The sequence below is a fragment of the Varroa jacobsoni genome, unplaced genomic scaffold, assembly GCF_002532875.2.
Source record: "Varroa jacobsoni isolate VJ856 unplaced genomic scaffold, vjacob_1.0 scaffold_233, whole genome shotgun sequence".
In the NCBI taxonomy this organism is placed as follows: domain Eukaryota; kingdom Metazoa; phylum Arthropoda; class Arachnida; order Mesostigmata; family Varroidae; genus Varroa; species Varroa jacobsoni.
The window spans coordinates 287,100-292,953 of NW_019213135.1; the positions used below are offsets into that span (position 1 = coordinate 287,100).

General features: G+C 42.9%; 1 protein-coding gene and 1 long non-coding RNA gene across 3 annotated transcripts in view; both read right to left on the bottom strand.

Annotated features, from left to right (window-relative positions):
• The window catches only part of LOC111273876 (uncharacterized), a 78,262-nt gene extending 75,618 nt beyond the window's left edge, over positions 1-2,644 (bottom strand). The window contains exons 1-2 of one of the 2 annotated variants that reach the window (XM_086973655.1): positions 2,455-2,644; positions 1,953-2,017 (exon numbers count right to left, since the gene is read on the bottom strand). The gene's annotated coding sequence lies outside the window, so the exon portion shown is untranslated. Of the gene's footprint in view, positions 1-1,952 lie in introns of both variants that reach the window. The other variant, XM_086973654.1, reaches the window with a different exon arrangement.
• Positions 2,645-3,847: 1,203 nt separating this feature from the next.
• On the bottom strand, positions 3,848-4,717 carry LOC111273868 (uncharacterized). Its single transcript, XR_002688083.1, has 2 exons — positions 4,634-4,717; positions 3,848-4,242 (listed from the first exon to the last, which is right to left on the bottom strand). It is a non-coding gene; the product is annotated as an uncharacterized LOC111273868 (long non-coding RNA).
• Between the last annotated feature and the right edge of the window lie 1,137 nt (positions 4,718-5,854).

The following is a 5,854-nucleotide window of genomic DNA, read 5'->3' on the forward strand; positions in this document are numbered from 1 at the left end:
CTGATTCGGTCGTCATCGTCGTCACCACCATCATTTTGACCCCTTCATCTGTTTACTTTGTTTTGCTGTTACTGTATCATCAATGACGTTGCGACGACATTGTCTCAATATCTGCTCCACAAAATTCATAGTATTTTCCATGCTTGCCACCCAACTCGCTTCTCCGGATGAGGCGAAATTTACCCATCAGTTTCTGTACATATCGCTGCGTATAGATGTACTTAAGTATTTTGGTGTGTAGTGTCAAATTCACATATGCAAGAGGCCAAGATTCTGGGCCGATCCTTGGGTCAGATAGAGTTGGGTAAATAGATTATTGAGACCGGGAAGAGGAAATCATTTATGATCGAAAAATGTTGTTTATGAACTGTTTAAAACGTGGGTTGTAACGGGTCAAACTAATGGAGGGAACAGAACATCAAATAGTAATTTGCTTGGGCTTGTCAGATTAGATTTCGAATCCACCCAAGGGAGCACAACATCTAAAACTCCATGCCGCACGCAGCTCTGCTATCCTCAACGTTACAAGTATATCGAAATCGTTCTTAAATAAACGCCCGATTTATTTATTTATTTAATATGCCTGTACTGGCTCTATTTATCCGGACTTCATTTGGTTAGTGACTGACGAATTTGTATTTGACGGAAATGTTTACAGCAAAGACGGTGGGCAAAACCGTCGAACCCATATCAATAACAAGAACTCCTTTCCGTCACACAAATGTCCTGCGGAGTATCACCGCTGTAAGGATACGTGGTCAGAGAAATTTCCTGACACAAGAACTATAATATGAGGAAAAGATGAGGATTAGATGAGAATTTCCTAAAGAAGCAACAACGAAAAATGGATAGGGCTGGTAGTGTACAACGCGATCGATAACCGAACTCTCTCCCCAGATCGAATGGTCCCCACATCAGCTAATTGGCTTTAGTTTTACCGATCGTTACGAAAACTAACCTCATTCACCTACTTCTTTTTAATTGAAAAAAAAAAAAATTAGGCTCAATTTATCCGCCGATTTGTATCTCCTTCATATCTACGACTTTCAAAAGCTGACCCCTATCACCGTAAGTTATCTTGATGTACGGAAGCAACAGTAGCTGGATGACATAGCGGTGATAAATAGTTTTCCAGCTTAGGCTTAAGAGTTTCTTCGTCCGCTGTAGCGAAGCTTTGAAAAAGCTTAAATTCGAAAGTAGCTCGATGGAGTCCTGCCCACGAAATGCCCGGATTAATTTCCGATGTTTGCCATGTCATAAAAGTTCCGCTCAGTGCACACATTTTGGTATAATGTATTTATACTAATCAACACTATGAGACCAATTCGTTCGTTTCTACGAAAAGTCGGTGCGCTTTCACAATACACAAGAGGTCCAAGGCTAAATAAGGCCACAAATAGATTCATACATGTGCGACTGTTTAAAGAAACCGTTATTGGCCTTGAACAATTTGGTAACCTTAAGAAACCTCTCGACTTGGTTTGTACCAGATACAATAAAAAAATTTCAACGGTATACAAGACCTAAAAATACTGTTGCTAAGCGCTTGTTGTTAAGCAGATGTTAATCTATTCTAGAGATAAACAGATTTCAAAACTCTATGAATATTGTGTGTCAAATTCGGCTTTCTGCTTTCTTTCACACACTGAGCAGATTGGCTGTAATTTCATACGAATCCCTTTTGTTGCTGCACCTGGCAACTTCCAAGTAGATAAAGTTACTTGGCACTTCAAGTTAATGTCGAATCCAATTTTACTCCAGATCCGCACAATCGTTGATCACAAGATACTTTGAAACAGTTTTCGCTATCGAACATACTTGACGAAAAATGAAATATTGCAGGGTATGAACATCAAGCACCTTCAAAGCGGTTCTATCTATGTAACTCTTTTACAGGGTAAAAAACAATAGAATATATAACGAACCGTAATATATTGGTACTTGTCACTTACCCAAGCAACGAGCCAGCCTCCAGATTTAATGCTTATCCAAAAGACGCCATCACACACCCTGCTGCCTGCTGATATTTTCGCAAATAGTCACAAACTAAGTAATTTATAGACGGGGTCAATCACTACATTGACAAGCTGTTTCCCTATCGTAAACGATAGCCCAGTCATCCGTTAGCCACTAATGAAATAATGTTCACTTTCCTTGCCATACGCCCACATTTACCCAACACGACCTCAATTTGATCTTTATTAAATCATATTATTTTTCTCTGCCATGCCATTTTCTCGATCTGAAATGATTAACACAGAATCAGCTACAAGTTCGATTGTAGCAAAGAAATATATAGTGCTATAGGTACGGGCGGAGTTTCCACGTGAACAACAATTAGCAGGAAAGGAGCACTATTTGTACTCGAATATAAATGAGTACCTCTTGTATAGCTTGATTTCAGAACTAGCTTTCAAAAGTCAACGACTATTCATTACAGAAAACAACACGTACTTGGCAAACAATTGTCTTTTTTTGCCCTAACGCTGATCTTTTCTCCTGACGTCCTGAGTGCGGCTCGACCGCTCGCCTAGCGTCCAACCCATGACACTCAGACACGGACAATAAACTCGCCACCGCCTCCGGAGCGTGGAGAGAGACCCATAGAGAGGGTTTTGGTGCCCCCTATGAGATATGCAGTGCACTGGATGGGTGGCTAGCAGGTCGCAGCTTAAAATGGGGGAGGACGGGCAAGACGGGAAGAGACGGCCGAGTCTATGCGACGAATACGTGTGAGGGAAAGGGCACAAGTCTTCGGGCTTATTGGACGTAGCGGCTGTTTAGTAGCAGCTGCCGCAGAGTTTCCGCATATAGCTGGGTTTCCCCCTTCCACTGCCTGGACGACCTTCATTTGTTAAGGTCACACAGCTTAGCGACTTGTCAACAACGGCCTGAGCGGATCGGGCTACATCGGCGACGTCACACAGATGGTGGAGATACTTCTAGAGGCGCGCAAACACTACCGGTCGACAAGGCGAGGTGGCGATGCTCGGAGCAGGATGGATCTGAGTCGCTCCCAATGATGCCGCAGCCACAAAAGTAGAGAAGGGCCCTTCAAGAAGAAAACGGTGATGCTAGTAATGGGATATACAGGAAGCAAGGGCATGAACAAAGCGCAGGTCGCTCTAAAAAATTGGAAGGAGGGGTAGACGACGAGAGGTTACTGAGAGAAGGACCGCATAAATTATGTCCCGTAGCGTTCAACGTCGGCCTCTATTTATACTTAGATAGATTTACGTTCCAGGTTTAAAGCGTCGAGAATAGACAAAAATAGGATTGCTACAATAATGCACCGTTTATATGCGCACAAAGATCGTTCGCTTGTATAGAAAAAGCAAAATACGTATTATGTGTAAGCGGGTGGTGGTAGTCGTCGATGATCACCTATTTATATCTCTTGGAATATTTAAGGGCGGAATTAGAAAGCCAATAACATACTGCATTAGCCGTGCCTTGTAATAAAACCTGGCCTGTGTAAAAGCCTCATGGCCCGATTTCTACATTTTTCAGATTTACGAAAGCGTTTAGTGGGTCGTTCATAACCTTTCTTTAGGACATACGCAGAGCTACGCAATGGCAAAAAAGGGAAGAGAACATTCGACTCAATGTACAGGCATGAGCAGAGTACCACAGAATTGGGTTTAAATAAGTCAACTTGAAGAAACGTTCATTGATATAATCCTTTAATTGGATATGTATCAAAGCTGTTAGCAAAACAGTTCGAGGTTGGTATCGTTCGAGCCAGCAAATCGTTAAGGGATTATCTAGCCACGTGAACTGCATAAAAGGAAACCACATGTCCTTGTATCTATATGCATATTGCTGCATAAAACAAAAATAGAGAATGTATAATGTTTAACAATAGCTAGTTTATTCCGCGATCTGCGCTTGAGAAACTCGTTGCCACAACTATCCTGGCAAGTTGAAAGGTAATTCTTTAGAAATTACCTATTACGTAATTTATGTTTTATGTCGACGCATGCTTGCGTATTGATAGCAACATCTCTTCGTCCGTTGTCGATGTTTGTGTTGAGCATGCGTAGCACCGGTACCCTTTGTCGTTTTGCAGGTTACTGAGGTCGGATGCAGTACGTCGATCAGAATATTCGCCATTTATTCATCGATTAAGGCGACGTGTTTATTGTATGCATATAATAATTTTCTTTATTTACACAGACGTGATATATACGAGCGTACAGAAGAATATTTTTTCCGTCAGCAAACAAGCGGGCCAACGTCCGACTGAAATAAAATAAGAACTCGAAGAAGAAGGTGTTTATCATGCTATTCTTCATCCGAACATTGAATCAAAAAATCCTGGTGCCTCAAGCTGTAGGCTCGAACGGTATGCAGAGCATGGCACGTGATGGCACATGGTCAGCTAAGGATTTGAGAAGACTTACAAACTTCGCGCCCTCGAAGGCTACGGATTATATATGATCTGTAGGTCTATAAAAATTTGATTGAGTATTTGCAGAAATAGATCTAAACACATAAAGCTTCCTAAGATGTACGTACACCTGCTAGCAGTAGCTGTCGCTATACTGGGCTGGACTCGTTATAGTAGTTTTAATTTCAAAAAATGTGCTTTTAGATTAATCTCGACCAATTTTTTTTCTAGAAAAAAACATACCATATCCCAATTTAAAAGCAATACCCTGTCGTATTTCTAGATACTATAATCAAGCAATAGCGACTGGTCAAGCTGGCAGGACGTCGATAATTTTAGCCAGGCAACGGGCAGAGATACACTCTCAAAAAATATCCGTTAGAAAGAGTATTCGAACGGCTCGAGACAACGAAAGCTCGACGGGCACAGTTAGGGAAAGACAAACATTTTGAGAGGGTGAAACACGCATAAAGGAGACCTTATGCCGCTATTATCGCTGTCGTCACCGCTGTGGCTGGTGTTGATTAAATCGGGTGCGCCATGTTGCTGGTGACCCGGCCGACATTGCGGTTATTCATGCTGCGAAAGCCGTTCGCGGCTACTAGTGACCAGGGGGTCCTGCCGCCATGATATGCCTGTCATCAGCTGACTTGGCCTCGCGTTGGGAAAGGAGGTTAGATACCCAGCTGTCAGTGAATCGATCGCGGTTTGTCTGTCGCACTATTTATCCTACTGCCGACTGCAAGACATCAAAATCAACAAACGTCAATCTGACGACCAGCTGCTAGCGCCATTGCAACAGCTGCTCCATTTCGAAGAGATGAACTGGTAAAGTTGGCACCGGGTCGATTGTTTATCGGCACAAACGGCTGGCGTTCGAAAGAAGTCTTGTAATCGAGAGTGAAAAAGAAAAGGTCAGTTTAGTAGAAGAAAGCATAAAAATCAAAGAACCTCGGTCTGTCAAGCGCCTCTGCAAGACGCGAACGCAGGTAGAGGGGCTGGAGAAGCCAGACTGAAGCTACCTCGGTGACTGGCCGGCCAGCCGTCCGTTTGTCTGTCTACGACGTTTCCAACCGTCGGTCTAGTTATCAATGCGTGCGTGTGTGTGTGTGTGTGTGTGTGTATGTGTCGCGTCTGTGTGTGGTTGTGTGTGTGTGTGTGGGAGCGTACAAAGTGAATTTATACTTTCACGTAACCATAGAAGGTTACCTTTCAAATTGTAACTGTCGCTGCTAGTTGATACCTAGAGGTTTACGTCCGCTGGCATTGCGAAGTGTGGATTAAAGGAAGATAAATGTGCTATGCGATTTACACCATTGCCATTTGATTAACTGATGGAGTGTGGCTGTTTGGTCGCTAACATTAGCTGGGGGTTGCTGCGCCGATAAGAGAAGCAGACAGAGAACAAAGTGTACATGTCCATACGCATTTAAAGGTACTAGTGCTTGTTGATCAAAGGTAGAA